The following is a 17,496-nucleotide window of genomic DNA, read 5'->3' on the forward strand; positions in this document are numbered from 1 at the left end:
ATGTTCTTTAGTCAGCATTATAGTTCTTTCTTTCAGGTTCGAGAAAAAAAGGAGAATGCTTGTTTTCTTGTTCTGGCAATCTCTATATCATGACTAAATTTTTGTCTTCTTCATCTTCTGGATTAAAAATATCCTCGTCGCCTCTCATCATGTGTTCTTTTTGTTCCATCTTTATTTCTAATAGTCTATTATCACTTATATCAAACTGTTGATTTCCAGAGTGTTGTCAAATTCTGCGTACAAGATGACTTTTACCGTGTTGGCCAGAGCAACTGCAAGCTGAAGTTCCACATGAAGTTGCCCCGGTTTTATAGGGTAGAATTGTCCTTCGTCGCTGCCTTGGTTTGAAATAAAATCAAAGGCCCAAAACGCATATCCTCCTACATAACCGTCGTATGACAATCTGGAACCGATGTTGTTAAAAATGTCTTATGGCTTCAAACAGTGTCAAGTAAGAGCTCAAGTAGTTGTTCTGGGCAAATATACTAGTAGGCTGAAATGGTCTGGTCACAAGGTCTGGTCATCTCGAGTGACTTCTGTCTTGGATACGTTGAAGTGTTGAAACTCGAAAGGAATTTGAGCGATGGATCTGTGGGGGGTCACATTTTGAGGATGCCGATGAGTAAACATTTAGGTAACTGTCCTTGGAAAACATGATTTTCGACCTTGGATCGGAATCCAGAGGCAACGGTGTAAGTTTTTGCTTCCATTTGTCGTATCATATACATGGCTTCTTCGATGTTGATATTGTACTCGTTAATATTGGCCTTCCTTTGGAACACTGTTCTACTTTGTTTAAGTCACAGGCGATCATTCACTCCATTCAGTAGATACTTGTCTTGCAACTACATATCCAACTGCAAACTATCACCATTTCTAAACTGAGTCCTTATTTGATTTTATTTCGACCGTCATTAAATCTAACATTGTAGCAATCATAATCTTCTGCAGTCAGTGATGTGTCCTTGAACTTGTCCACTGTCTCAGGGATCCGTACCACGGAAGCATCCAGATATGTATTCTTTTTTCCATACTTCAAGAGATTTTCCAGCACGCTTGCTAAGGGCAAGTATATATACTTGCTGCCGAAAAGCTTGTTGTTAAAGTACAAATCCACTTCGCTGAGCAAGAAATGCATGCAGCTATTGGCTGGAGCTATTCTGGCACCGACGCCTGGATTAGTGTTGTCAACTTTGAGAACTTTATCTTTCATGTACAAGTGACTGCTATTTAGAATTATGTAATCTTCAGTCGGTCCTATGATTGCAAATTTGATAGGGGCTGAGGTAGCCAAAGATAAAATTCTACCCACCGGGATTCTTGGATCATCATCGTGGTGGATGTTATGGCAAAGAGACCGAGTTCTGACTTGGAACCTTCACAAAGAATCTCGATGCATCAGTTTTTGTTTCAGTTAGTATCAAACACGTTCAATTATCCAACTGCACTTCTTTTCTTATTTTTTCTTTGTACATATTTACGAGATCTGAAGAAGTTTTGACGTCTCTTTTTACCTCGTCCTTGCTGTGGAGCAGAAGTAATAATGCTTGGCAGGACGTGTGAAATGATTCTTTAGTGGTGTCTTGGTGACCTAACAGGTCTTTTCGAGTTGGAAGTAACACTGTTTTGCCTGCTTTCACGAAAGCCTCTTTCTGTCTTTGTTTGTCAGTGGGATATATTAAAGAAATTCTTTTCTAGCGTCAAAGCGGAATCCTTTATTGGGTCACCATCAGTTTTAAGATGGGTGTTCCATCCAAAAAGCTGATTTTACATATCTTTTGAACCGTTTCCTCGTTGTCGAGCGACTGTTTGGTACACAGGATACACTGGTTAAAATTCACTGGAGAGGCATTTTCCAAAATATAGTTTCGCCGTGACTTTCCTTTCGAGAAAAGAATATTTTGCCGTAGTTCTACTTTTATGCTAATGTTGACACGATTTACCGATACTAAGATAATGAGGATGTACAAACTCACGGTGAACGTGACTTGTGCGTGAGTGACTATTGATCGGCTGTTTCCCAACACGTTGTATAGAAAAAATAAACTGAGTCGTTCCTTCAGCTGCACAACAAAATACTCATAGAATCAATCGATGTTTTAAATGTCTTTTGTGGAAAACGGAGCTCCGGTGACACAATAGTAGTAAATGGGGATAGATTAGCGTCAATGGGAATTAGCATTAAAAACACCCATGGGAACGATTAGCGTCAATGGAAATTTAACATGGAGAAAAATCGTGGGTCAGATTAGCGTCAAGGGAAATTAACATGGAGAAAAATCGTGGGACGGTTTAGCGTCAAGGGAAATTAAACAGGGTGGGACTTTATAGCGTCAAGGGAAATTGAACATGGGATTTTATTTTTTTTTTTTTAAAAAATAAAAAAGGGGTAGGCAATTGAAAGGCTATCTCTTTTCGAGAAATATGGCTGGCCCTGACAAGGGCCTTTGGGTTTATGTTAATGTATTCATTAACATGTTAATGTTAATGTATTCATTAACATAAAGGGCACCGCATTGGTCTTCTTCTTGTCCTTAGGCTGCGTCTTACTGTTGGTCCGTAAATCAGCACTCTTTTCAGGCATCCTTGTCTTTCAACGTAGATCCTACGTATCCACAGGCTGGTGTTTGTCCTGTGGACAACGGTCCACTTGGATCGGACATACATGAGCATGTCCGTCCTAAACATCATGGAAGACACAAGGGTGGATGACTCAACTGTGGTCCACATCTTGAAGCGACGAGAACAGGTGAATCAATGCAGTGAACTGCGCTTATTTATAGGTAGAGGTAGGATTGAAACGGATTGAGTTCATTCACCAATCCGAACACGCGTTACAAAATTCAGTCAGCCCGCATCCAATTCGAAGAAAGCAGTCTGTGACGTCACGTGGTCTATATAGATTCGCTAGCGCTTGTGTGCAGTCAATCTATGCGACAGTGATTCAACATGACGGAAACTCAGAAAACGATCCATTGGGGTGCACCAACAGGGGAGACCGCCCAAGGGAACCCGGACTTACTTTCAGAAGAGGTGAATTGGGATTTTGTGGTTTTTCTCTCCTCGCAAGAATTTGTTCCGGAACCTTCGTTACCTTCTTCATCACCGCAAGTGGAGAATTTTAGACAGAGACAGAAAGAAGAATTGGAGAAATTTATACAACGACAAAAGGAAGCGGAACAAGCTTTTCTCCTACAGCAACAGCAGCAAGAAGAAGAGGCAAGAAAAAAAAACAACAGCAAGAAGAAGTAGCAGCAAAGAAACAAGAGGGAGAAAATCACACGGTCACGGTACTGTTGGACATTTTAGCGGAGTTAAGAAGTCTGAAACAAATGTATCAGACTTCTTTATCACGACCGAAGAGAATACGACCTTCCCGAGCTAAACACGTCAACCCTGTGACTAAGCCTACCGTACCACCCTTAGTAATTTCAACCCAATCATCATCATTACGCAGTCCAGAAGTAGGCCTTGGCCGTGGCAAAGGCTTAAGGCAGTTAAAGTTGATTGCTTAAACTCACCCCTTCACCATGAAGAAAAAAAGGCCCTTTTCAGGGCCACCCACATTTCTCGAAAAGAGATAGCCTTTCAATTTGCCAATAACTCAAAAAAATATTAAACAGCCCATTTTACCCTTATAGTACGTGTCTGTGTATGAGTGCGTGAGTGTACGTTCTTATTTTAAAATCATAACTCAAAGACACTTACCTTATATCATTAATTTATTCTTTTCTCCATTTTTGTACAATCCAATTCACAATTCATAACAGAACACTTTAATTAAAAGTTCATTGACTTCTTCTGTCTCCTTGTTTAGTCTCTCTGTTTTTTAAATTTCTTCACCGTCACACTCTTTTCCTCTTCTTCTTCCTCCTCGCTTTCTTCCCTTCTTCTTTTCTTCTCCTGTTTCTTTTTCTTCACCTGTCTTCTTTCTTCCTCAGAAGAATCCCTCTCTTCTTCCGAAGAATCCCTTTCTTCTTCTGAAGAATCCCTCTTTTCTTCTGACTCCTCTTGTTTCTTTTTTGGGCAATCTGGAGACCAATGTCCTTTTTCTTTACAATAATAACAGGTATCTTGACTTTTGTCTTTTTTAGCCCCTGTTTTTGTTCTTTTTTGACGGTCTGGACACTCTGAAGACCAATGCCCTTTCTTCTGACAGATATAGCAAGTATGTTGACTTTTATCTCGAAAGGAAGGAGAGTAGTCCGTCGGCTGGTCTGAAGAGAATTTTCTAATGACCCCTCGCAAGCTCTGACGAAACGTTCGATTTGGTTAGTCTCTTCCATCGTTGTGCTCGGCTTGAGAGTGAAATGAATAGTGAAAGAACAAGACACACACCCTTTTATATACGCTAGTCTGCCATGACTATAAATTAGTCTATGGTGTTTGAACTTGAGTCATTTGACGTTTTTCACTCAAGATGAAACGATCCTATTCATTTGAGAAGAAAGAAGAAGAAAGTAAGAGGCAGAAACGTGATCTATCGCCTCGTACCAGGGCTGAAATCTTGGCACAAATTCATGCCAGTGATTTTGAAGAGGACATGAGTGAACCAGAATTTGAAACCTCTAAACCAAGTTCACCACCCTTAGTCAACCCTGAAAAATACTATTCCATTCGAGAGACGGAAAAGCGCTCCTCTAGAAAATTTAGAACCACGGCTTACAAATACACGGTGAAGTTTGAAGATTTCAAGGCTGAAGTGCCGTTAGAGAAAGCAGAAGTGTTCATCACTGGGGTGTGGGATTCTTTGCTCACTGCACTCAAGCGACAATGTCAACCCAAAGAAGACGATCGCTTGAGACTTTCCATACAACACGACGGTTTGAAATCCCCTGTTTGGATCGAGTTTAGCACCCCTGCAGAATTGACCGCTTCCAAAGTCATGGACAAGATTCAACACGTACAACAATCTAATGATCAGTTTGACATCACCGATGGTAAAGCCACACTGGACATGACCCACGTCTCTCCTCCTCAAGGGACTGGACGCAAAAAGATGTTATTGGTGAACGACCTTCGCAGCACCAAAAAGAGTCTCGTCCAAATTCACAACCCTCAAGACCAGATGTGCTTAGCCCGAGCCATCGTGGTGGGACGAACCTATGCCAACAAGAACGACACGGCAGAATGGAAAAGAGCCTGGAAAACTATTCAACAATCGGACCGAGCCAAACAACGAAACGAAGCAGAACTCCTGTTGCAACAAGCTGGCCTGTCCAAAGACATACCCTGTGGCATTCCTGAAATGCAAAAATTGCAAGATGTCCTAACTCCACGATACACCTTGAAAGTGCACCCTCAAGAAATGCGCGGGCCTCTGTTGTTTCGAGGGCAAGATTTTAAGGACGGAAAATACATTCATGTTTATTATCACGATGACCATTTCGATACCATTACCAGTATCACCGGATTCCTGGGATACGGTTATTACTGTGAGAAATGTGACCATGGTTATAATAATCGAGAGCAACACAAGCATTGTGGATTGAAATGCTCAGGATGTTTGGCCTCTTCACCCTGTCTGAGCGAAGAACCAGTGCCTTGTTCAACTTGTCTGCGCACGTTTGTCAGCCCTACCTGTTACCAACAACACCTGAAGACGCAAGGTTCACAGAAGAAATGCGCTTGTCAACTGCTGAGATTGTTCCCCGCGTGTAGACAAGGCATACGTACCAATAGTACCAAGGCACACGTATGTTCAGGAAAGAAAAAATGCCACATTTGTCACCACATCGTGGACTTGGAACACCAATGTTACGTGCAAAAATACCAACCCCCACCAGAGAAAGAGGACGGTCACAAGAAGAAAGGCAATTTCATCTTTTTCGATTTCGAATGCATGCAAGAGACCGGCATTCACATTCCTAATTTCTGCGTGGCTCATCGAGCGTGCGAGAAGTGCATTCAAGAACCTATCTTCAGTCATTGCCCTCACTGCAGCAAGATTCCTGGAGGGCGTGAAAAAATCTTTCGGGGACCGAACACGTTAGCCGATTTTGCCCAATGGGTTTTAGACCCCATCGACAAGACGTGGAGCCAAGAGGACATCGAACTTTACGGAGATTGTCATCGTCATGCCACGGTGATGGCTCACAATTTCTCCGGATACGATGGACAGTTTCTTTTGAGGTACTATACGGAACAAGGCACCGAGCGTCCTAAAGTGACTTTGAACGGAGCCAAAATCATTTTCATGCAAGTGGGACAAGTACAGTTTAAAGATTCGATGAGCTATTTGGCCATGCCTTTGAGTCGAATGCCTAAAACGTTTGGAATGACAGAAATGGCTAAAGGGTACTTTCCACACTTTTTCAATACGGAAGCCAATCAACACGGCGTTCTACCCCATTTACCTGAGGCTCACTATTACGACCCCGACAACATGCGTACCGAACAACGAGAAGCTTTCTACGCTTGGTACCAGGCTCATGCCTCGGACCCTTTCGACTTTCAGGAAGAAATGCTAAAGTATTGTCGTTCCGACGTGGACATTTTACGGCGTTGCTGTGGAAAATTTCGAGAACTGTTCATGGAACACGGAGGGGTCGATCCTTTGAAAGAAGCTTGCACCATTGCCAAAGCGTGTTCCTTAGTGTACCGGCAACGATTCATGCCTGAAAACACCGTGGCTGTCATCAGTCCTCAAACGACCCACTTTGTCAAACGTCAATACTCGGTCAAAGCTCTACGTTGGTTACATTACTTGTGCGACAAGGAAGACAAGTGGATTCAGCATGCTCGCAACGGAGGGGGCGAAAAGACCATCGGAACGTATTCGGTCGATGGCTGGGACTTAGAAAACCCCAAGATCGTGTACGAGTTTAATGGTTGCTTATTTCACGGATGTCCCGTCTGTTACCCTGACCGTGACACTAAAAATCAGTTTTTGCAACGAACCATGGAAGACTTGTACCAGAACACTTGTCAGCGGCGCCTAAAGTTAGAACAGGAAGGATACCAAGTGGTGGAAATGTGGGAACACGAGTACGATCACCGTATGAAAACCGATCCCGAGTTTAAACGCCTCGTGGAAAGTTACCAGTTCATGGACCCGCTGAACCCGAGGGATAGTTTGTACGGAGGAAGGACCAATGCTTCCTGTTTGCTGTACCAAGCCGCCGAAGAGAAAGAAGAAGAAATCAAATACTTGGACGTGTGTTCGCTGTATCCCTACGTGTGCAAATATTGTCGCTTTCCTGTAGGGCACCCGCAATTGCTGACGGAACACATCGACCTGAAAAACATTCGACAATACGAAGGCTTGATCAAGTGCAAAGTTTTGCCTCCCACGAACCTATACCATCCCGTCTTACCTCACCATTGTCAAGGCAAACTGATGTTTCCCTTGTGCCGTACTTGTGCCGAAACGTGCAACCAAGACCAACCTTGTCAGCACAGCCAGGAAGAACGGGCCTTGACGGGAACGTGGGTCAGCGTAGAATTGTTCAAAGCTCTGGACATGGGATACCAACTGTTAGAAGTGTACGAAATTTGCCACTTTCCCAAGACACAACAATACCACAAGGGTGATCCCAGTCAGAAAGGCATTTTCGCCGACTACGTGGATGCCTTTTTGAAACTGAAACAAGAAGCTAGTGGCTATCCTTCCTGGTGTCACACTCCCGAAGACCAAATACAATTCAAAGAGAAATACTACGAACAAGAAGGCATCTCTTTAGACCACATCGAGAAAAACGAAGGCAGGCGATCGTTTGCCAAAGTGATGTTAAATTGCTTGTGGGGTAAAATGGCACAACGACCGTGTTTACCCAAGACGGAATATTTGACAGAACCTTCCCGCTACTTCCAGATGATTCACGACAAAACCAAATACATGAAACACGTGGACGTCGTTCGAGAGGATTTGATCTTGGTCAATTACGAAGAAGATCTGGACTTTGTACAAGACGACCCCTTTGGAAATGTCATCATTGCGGCTTACGTGACAGCTCATGCTCGCTTAAAATTGTACGAAGCTTTAGAACTGTTAGAAGAACGCGTCCTGTACTTCGACACGGACAGTTGCATTTACATCCATCACCCGATTCAACATCACCCTGACATCAAAGGAGACCGTTTAGGAGCCTGGACAGACGAGCATCCCGACGACAAGATTCTAAGTTTCGTCAGTGGCGGTCCTAAAAATTACGGCTACGAATACCGTGACAAACAAGGAGAAGTGCACACGACGTGCAAAGTGAAAGGACTGACTCTGAATTATCGTACCAGTCGTGTGGTCAATTTTGGGGTATTGAAAGAAGCCTTGCAATCCGGTGAGGATGGAAACTTTAAAGTGACCACCTATCAACCGAACAAGATTGTACGTTTACCCACTCATCACATCGTCAGTCGACCCTTGCAAAAAGTCTATCAAATCGTGTACCAGAAGCGAGTGCGACTTCCCAATCATTTCACCTTACCGTATGGACACGTTGGTATAAAACATTGGTTGTAAGAGGATAGTTACCCCAGCAGAAAGATGACTTCGCCACAGCAACAATCGAGTGAGAAACCCGATGAGAACTCCAAGTTCAAACCCTACCATTTTCCAGTCTTCTTACCTGACTATTGTGATTGTGCCCGTCGATTGGACACGTTTCAGAAATGGCCTACGGATAGGGAAGGATTACCTTCTTCGCATGTTTTAGCTAGAACAGGATTTGTCTACTTGGGACCTGAGTCAGGATTGGGATACGAGGTACAGTGTTTCGCTTGCGGACTGAAGTTACGAATGGATCTATATATCTATAAAGATTCAGCTATTCTGGAACATACTCGATGGTCTCCGCACTGTCCTTACCTTTCTATGGCCTTTCAACCTATTACACTACGGTACAATGATGACGGCACCTTAGAGACAGTACCTTCCAAAACAAGACATAAAAAAGGAACGATATACAAGCTTGAGACTGCATTGCGACTAGTATAAAAAGGGGCTATGGTCAAGATCGATAGTTCATTGTGACTACCAAGACCGAGCAAACAAGATGAATACTTTGAAAGAGACATCGTTCCAGTTTGGGGATTGTAAAAAAGTTGTATCTTCCTCTAGTGTGACTAATACTGGATGGATAAGACCCATGCATTGCGACGGAAAATGTCCGGAAGGAAACTGCGATTGTCCATGTGGTTACCATTGTAATTGCGTAACGGAGTTTGCAGACGAGTGCGATTGTGAGCCTTGCGATGGGTACGATGCTGTACCTTGTGACCTGAGCGATGCCGTAAAGCATCGTGGGAACTTTAGTGTCCCTACCCCTATCATGGAAAGTGATGCTGTGCGTGTCAAACCTGAGGGATGCGAAAGCGATGCTGCTCGTCCTCTTGGACATTTTACTGGGTTTCGTTTTAAAGGGGAATGTTCACCTTCACGTCTACCCCCTTACGGATGTCATCCAGCCCTGAGCAAACTCCTGTTCATGTCACCCAACCCTCATCGAGACGAACCTGTGAAAGACGAATATTCGTTCCCTGTGCGTTTGTCGGAATACTGCGACTTTGAAAATCGTCTTCAATCGTTCAAAGGAAAATGGCCTAAGTATCTGGGAGGACCGACCCCCGAAGAATTAGCCAGAGCCGGATTTTTCTACTTGGGCGAAGGAGATAAAGTCAAGTGCTTCAGTTGCGGTGTGTCACTTCACCACTGGGAACCGCAAGATTCGGCCTACGTTGAACATGCTCGATGGTCACCGAATTGTCATTACTTACCCTTAGTGGGACCGAGACATTGAAGTAACTTCTTACCATCATCTGTTCATGGATACTTTACAAGAGAACATTCGTGCTTTGCCTGTGGAGTTGAGAGAACGCATTTATCGAGAACTAGTTAAAATACAAGTGAAACGTAAAGAACAATTGCATCCGTTACGTCACCGGTGTTTGAACCACTGGTACCTGAAGGCTATACAAGGATTGATTCAATTGAAAGTGTTCCATCGGACAGACATTGATCAACGATCCTCTAGTTTTAAAAAGGATTGGTTTTGTATGGGCGCTTCTACCTACATCATTGTAAACGTACTGCATCGAATTCCAGAGGAAGAGTTCACGAATTACCAACATCTTGAACACAATGTCAACTTGGTGAAAGAGGAAACTTCTGAACGAATTGTAATGTGCAAATTAGTGACTGAACGATTTAAATTCGACACTGAAGTAAAACCATGTCTGTGCAAACAGTACATTTCTTGTGTCAGACCAAAGAGGATTTAGTATGACCTATTCATGGATACTTTGCTAGAGAACATTCGTGCTTTGCCTGTGGAGTTGAGAGAACGCATTTACCGAGAACTGATCAAAATACAAGTGAAACGCAAACTCAAAGTGATTCATCCGTTTTTAAATTATGCTATGTTCCAAAGTACAAGAAGACTGATTATGAGTGGATATTACATTAGGCACAAAGTTAAACGAGGCTATTGGCCACCACCCAATGATTCCAAAAACAGTGTATATACTTATGGATACTTTACAAGAGAACATTTTGGGCTTGCCTGAGGAGTTGAGAGAAAGGATTTACCGAGAGCTGGTGAAAATACACGTGAAACGTAAAGAACAATTGCATCCGTTACGTCACCAGATCTTTAACCACTGGTACCTGAATGGTATAAGAGGACTGATTCGTCAGAAATTTTTTCAGTGGTCAGACCTTGTTGAACACTTTCAGTGTATGAATGATGATGATGATGATGGACTAGACGTTCGTAATTTTGGTTACTTCGAGATTCACTTACTGCAACGTATTGAGGAAGACGAGTTAAAGGATTACCAACATTTGTTACATGGAATCTGCTTAGAAAAAGACGAAACATCTTGACAAACTCTGACGTTTCAGTTACAGTATGTAACATTTAAATTCCCTACTGGAGAACGAACGTGTTTGGTTAGAAATTACCTTTATTGCTTCCGAAACAAAGACACTATAAAATCAAGTTGCCATGCCACGGATTATGTCACATATCATTCAACAGATTCCGTGGAAGGTACTCAATGACCATATTCAAACCGTGGATCATTGCCATCAATTATTACAAGAATTTTATCCATTCAATTTGGGACGACAAGTGGTGTGTGTCTTAGTGACTTGTTTTCTGGGATTTCGTTTACCAGCCGATTCTTTGTGGACTCTTTACGATAAGTACTTACCACCTCAATGGCCTTAAATGGTCACGAAAAACTCCTTTTGCTCAAAGCCTTGCGTTTTCATCTGGATACTTCTCGACCTCAACAGGAAAAAAAGATTCGTCAACTTTTAGCTACCCAAGACGTGTATGACGATGTGTGTGTAGCTTGTGACTTACATCCCCATTGGACAGATGTCCGTGCCTGGAAAGAATGGGGTTTTGAGGCTTGGACCCAAGAAGTGGCCCAGTATGCACGAGAGTTGTTCAAGGAAAAAGTTACTTTTCAACCCGTGTTAGTGACGGTGCCAGAAGAACCCGTGACCCAGGACAGGACTGTCGTGGACAGACCTGAAAGACCCTTTCGGGAGGACACTTGTGTGACCTTACCCCCTACTATAGAACTGGTTAGAACGTTACCCAAAATATGTTGTACAGACACTTGTTTTTATTCCACGTTCATAGTTATCATGTGCCTTTCATCCTTCTACTTAAGCCTTTGGCTTTTATGTATTTTTGTCTTTCGTATTCACGTTTGAAAAAAAAAAACATTCAATAAACGTGTTCTGAAAAAGTATATAAACTCTTGTCTTGTTTGTTTTTCGTGTCACAAGTGACATTTCTCATACAATGGCTACCTCTGCTGTCTCTGCTCCCTCTTCCTCCACTGTCAAAGTCATCGACGAACACTTAGATCGTGCCAGTTGGGAGGCTTTGTATCTTCGCCATCCCTTTAACATGTTCATTGCTGGACCTAGCGGTTCAGGCAAAACCGAATTCGTCAAACGTTTGATCGAACATAAACATCATTTGATCGATCGGCCACCTCAACGGATCGTGTGGTGTTACAAAGAGTGGCAATCGGCGTACAGCCTCTTGCGAGAAAGTCAAGGCGATTCCATCGTGTCTGTGGAAGGCATTCCTAAAGAAGACGACGGCATCGTCTCTGACTCCTGTCAAACCCATTTGGTCATTTTCGACGACATGTTAGGAGAAGACGAAGAAGAAATTAAATTGTGGTTCACGCGCAAAGGGCATCACCGTAATGCCAGTGTCGTTTACATCACCCAAAATTTGTTTCAACAAAGTAAAGCCCATCGCACCATCAGTCTCAATGCGCATTACGTGGTCTTGTTTAAAAGCCCTCGAGATAAATCGCAAGTGCAAGTCTTAGCCAAACAGTTAGGAACGCCTTGGCTGACTCAGGCGTACGACGATGCCACTCAAACGCCACACGCCTATTTACTCGTCGATTTGAAACCTACGACTCCCGAGGATTTGCGATTTCGTACCCACTTGTTTCACCACTGGTGCCAAGACGGAGGGCCTGTCCTGTACACGTCTCCGTCCTCGACTTCATTTCACTCCCCATAAAAAAAATCTATAAAAACCTCAAACCCTTTTTCGTCTGTCTCACACAGTGTGAACATGACGTCCCTTCAGTCGCATCTTCCCGTCAAATTGATTCGTGCCTTGTATGGCATCAGTCGAGAAAAAAATCCACAAACACGAGCTCGTGTCTTAGAAGCTAGTCTCAAAGAAGTCTTACGATGGTTCACGGTGACGGCACGTCAATTACTCCAAGGAATCATTCAGATTCCTCATCAAACCAAACGCTTTTTCGATCGAAACAAAGTCGCTTTGGTCCAACTGGCCGATCCCCGCATCGACACTCAAACCAAAAAACAAATCATTTTGAAACCTGGAGGGAGCGGTACTTTAGAAGGGGTCATCATTCGCTCACTCTTAAGATGGGATCCTCATGCCCCCAAAGTTATCCCCAAGAAAAAAGTCCAACGAAGCCCCAAGAAGAAAAAGAAAAAGACCAGGTCCCCAAGGAGAACTTCTCCAGTGGCAGGACCCTCCTCTGACCAGACACCACCACCCCGGAAAAAGAAAAGAAGCCCCCAGAAAAAGAAACAGAGAAAAAGTCCCCAGAAAAAGAAAAGTCCACAGAAGAAAACTAGTCGCAAGAGAGGCACTTCGGCCAGGACGCAACCTTACACTCGCAAACCACGATCTGCCACAGCAGTGACTGCGTCTCCGGCATCCTCACGTTCATCCACTTCTCCGTTAATGACACCCAGAACTGAAGAGTACTTGGAGACGTTGATTACACCAAGAACATCTCCGTTGATGACCCCCAAAAGAACTTCCCCAGTGGCAGGACCCTCCAATTTAGTGGCAGTGGCTGCTGCTCACAAAGTACCTTCTCCCAAAATCAAAGTCCAAGAAAGATCGGGCATGTTACAAAGTTTACTGGATTTGTCCAAGCAAGAACTGGCTCGATTTAGTTCGTTGCGTACCCCTGCACGACGTGTCATGCCTGTCATGAAGTTGATACGACGTAAAGACAATCAGTGGCGACGCGTTCCAGTATAAAAAAGGCCTGTGACCAAGTCGGGGTATCAGTGTTTTGGTGCTCCTGAAGATGTCACCCTCCAGAAAACCCCAAGGAAAGAAAAGGAAAGGACTGCCTCCTCGTTTAGTCAAACATGGGGACATGTTATCTGTCCTGTCCAAAGCTTCTCCACCCCTACGAAAAAAACTCATTCAAACGGCCTCCAAAGAGGTCATCGATACCGTGTGCGAATGTTGTTTGAACGTTTTGAAAGGCACGATCCCTTTGTCCAAACACCAGAAACAATGCTTACGCAAACATCGTCACGTTCTTCGCCAAATGGTTCAAAAGAAAATTCCCATTCGTCAAAAGAAGAAGATGTTGGTCCAACGTGGAGGCATTTTGCCTCTCTTGTTAGGCCCCTTACTGAAAGGAGTCTTGGGAACCATGTTGGGAGGACTGGTGGGAGCAAGATAAAAAGGCCTTCGGAAGTCCCAAGATCTCAGAATCGACCCCTGACAACCCCATGGAAGGACGAAAACTAGCTTTAGTGCCTTACAAACGATGGATGGAATACCATCGGTGGCAAGAACAACACACCCCGCATTTACCTCCCAATCCCCATTTGAGCGAGATGTCCCAGTTACAACACGAATTGCAGTCCTTAATGGATCGCCAAGATTTGTCCGAAACAGAAAAATCGCAAAAGTACGGTCAACTCTTGCAACGACTGCAACTCTTTCACCAGAAAGCTTTAGACGAAACAGCTCTACCCACTCTGAAAGATTTTAAGAGCTTGATGAAAAGTCCAGCACCATCACCAGTACCAGTACCACCAGTACCAGTGACCAAGACAGAAAAAGAAGAAGAAGAAGGGTTTCAAACTCCACCCGAAAAAGTACGCAAGTTAACAACACCACCTACCTCCAGAATTGGATGGATTAAAAAGATGATGGCCACCCCTTCTTCCTCACAAGAGAAAAAGAAAGTGAAGACAGAAGTGAAACAAGAACCGATATCCCCCGCTCAGACATCCTCCTCTTCAACACCTATTGCCGGTCGCACACGCAAAGCATTGCAATCCAAAAAAATACCCCAAGAGAAAAAGAGTAGCCTCTTCCAAGAGTGGGTGCCTTATTAACACACCAATCAACACAAAAAAAAAATGGAAAAAGTCTTAGCCAGCATTTACTACGATCCCTCGCATCCTGCAGGTTACGCAGGAGTTCAAAAATTGTATCGTGCTGCCAAAACGCGACTGAAAAGTCTCCGTTTACCTCAAGTGCAACGATGGTTACAAGAACAAGCTACCTACACTTTACACAAACCCATTCGACGCAAGTTTGCCAGAAGTCGCACCCGAGTGGAAGGCATCGATCATCAATGGCAAGCCGATTTAGCCGATGTCTCACATTTGGCCAGCTACAATCGTGGCTACAAATATTTGTTTTGTGTCATCGACGTTTTTTCCAAATTTGCCTGGGTCGTGCCCTTGACTTCCAAATCCAGCAGCGAGTTAGTGCGAGCCCTGCAACGAGTGTTGAAACAAAGCGGTCGTCACTCTCTTCGATGGCAAACGGACAAAGGCACCGAATTTCTGAACCAAGCTTTCCAAAAAGAATTAAAGAAACGTGACATTCATTTTTTTACCACCGAGAATCCTGAAACCAAAGCCAGCATCGTGGAACGTTTTCAACGCACTTTGAAAGAACACATGTGGAAATATTTTACGCATCCCCACACTCTGAAGTACATCGACATCTTACCGCACCTGGTGCAAGCGTACAACCAATCTTACCATCGAAGCATCGGACGTGCCCCGCAATACGTGACTCCCGAGAACGAAGTGCTGGTGTTCGAGCGTCTGTTTGGTACGTCCCCGACGAGGGCTGTCCCCAAGAAAAGTGGAGAGTTGGCCGTAGGAGATTGGGTGCGCATTGGCAAAACCAAACGCACTTTCGACAAAGGTTACTTACCTAACTGGACGACCGAATTCTTTCGCGTCACTGGACGAGTGCATGGCCGTCATCCTGCCGTCTATAAATTGGTAGACATGAACGGAGAAGTGCTCAAAGGAACGTTTTATTTGCCCGAGTTACAACGTGTCACCAAAAAAGAAGACGACGTGTACGACATCGAAAGCATTCTCGAACGCAGAACCCGTAAAGTGGGCAAACGACGTGTCAAAGAAGTCAAAGTACGTTGGAAAGGATATCCACCCAGTTTCGATTCTTGGATCGACGCTTCGCAAGTCATCGACTATAAAAAGAAGTGACCATCATGCCCTTTCACACAGCAGACGCAGCTACGTCGACCACTCCTTCTTCACCCAGTTCTTCTGTGCAAGATTTACAAAAACAACTCTTGTGGGTGTGGTGTGGAGAACGTGTGCCTAAAACGCAAATCGTCTTTTTCTGCCAAATCTTCGTGGTGTATTGTGTCATCGGGGCAGCCATTGCCAATTTGAGTTTGCAACAAGGAGACAAACAATTGTGGACCATTTTATTGAGCAGTTGCATCGGTTACCTGCTTCCCAATCCCTCCCTGAAATTCTCCTCGAACGGAAACCTTGTGTCCAGTGCCAGTGTCAGTCACCACTCCAACAACCACAATCAGAACCCCATTTTGGGCGGAGACACGCCTCTGACGTCCAGTAATATCCCCTCGGACAGCCACAGAACTCTGGAATTATGAGTCACGAAAACCAATTTTACTTAACTTTACCCAGTGACAGTTCCATGGAGGTGTTTCCCAACAACACGTTGTGCTGTTACACGGCCAAATTACCTCAAGCCATCCCCTTAGATCACGAAGCCCATTTGGACGTGGCTTTAGTAGAAATGATTCACCCGACCCAAGTCCTCAATGTCCTTCCCAATCAAAATTTTTTTGATGTGGAAGTTCATGACCCGCAATTGCAACAGGAGTTGGATAAAAATGTCAAATATGACAAGAAAACTCGTACACAAAATTTCACCACCTATCACTTGTTCATTCCCCCAGGCTATTATTTTAGTGGTCAACATTTGGTCAGCACCATAGCCACCAGGTTTAATGGCGTGTTTCTGAAAACTTTGGAGCAAGTCAACAAAAGTGTCACCATGGAGTACCACAAAGTAGCTCGTCGCTTCTTAATAAAATTTGAACGGACTAAAATCATGTCCATTTTATTTTGTCCTGAATTGTTTGACATGTTGGGCGGAGACATGAACATGAGAATGACCATACTCAAGAACAACGAATCACCCAGCGTTTACGACAACGAGTCTTTTAGCAAGTTATTTCGTACCCCAGTAGAACTGAACCAAGGACTGAATTTGATGTTCGTGTACTCCGATGTGGTGGACTATAACGTGGTGGGACACACCTCTGTGCCGTTACTGCGTGTCATTCCTTTCAAAGTGGATTCTGCCGCGAACGCTGACGAGGAAGGTGGAAACACTTACCACGTCCACCGCGAATTTGTCCATCCTCACTCAGCAAGTCGTATTTGGACACGATCAACATTACTATAAAAGGAGATTTGGGACAAAATATTCCATTCACCAAAGGAAAAGTCACGGTGAAACTCCATTTTCGAAAACGGTTCTCTCACGATTCGTAATTCATGTATCCAGTGTACCGAGGGGTTGCACGACAGCGAGGACACGGTTTAGGAGACATGTTAAAATCGGTCTTTCGTTCGGTGGCCCCAGTATTGAAACCGATGGTGACACGCGGATTGCACGCCTTGAAAGATGCGGCACTGACACAAGGCAAAGAATTTCTCCAAAATGTCATCATCGACAAACAAAACCCTAAAGAAGCCTTCATGAGGACTGGCAAAAATGTCTTGCTGCAAACGGGTAAAGACATTTTAGGCCGACGAGACGCACCTATAAATGCCCTGCACGCTACCGAGTCAGGCATTCAGCAAGGACAAGGCAGAAAGAGACGACGACGAAGAAAACACCCTTTCACCAGACTTCAAGCGAGAAAAGCCAAGAAAAGAAGAACCGTTCGAGACTTAGACGTTTTCGATTATTGAGAAAA

The sequence above is a fragment of the Sinohyriopsis cumingii genome, chromosome 1, assembly GCF_028554795.1.
Source record: "Sinohyriopsis cumingii isolate HCF-2022 chromosome 1, ASM2855479v2, whole genome shotgun sequence".
NCBI classification, from domain to species: domain Eukaryota; kingdom Metazoa; phylum Mollusca; class Bivalvia; order Unionida; family Unionidae; genus Sinohyriopsis; species Sinohyriopsis cumingii.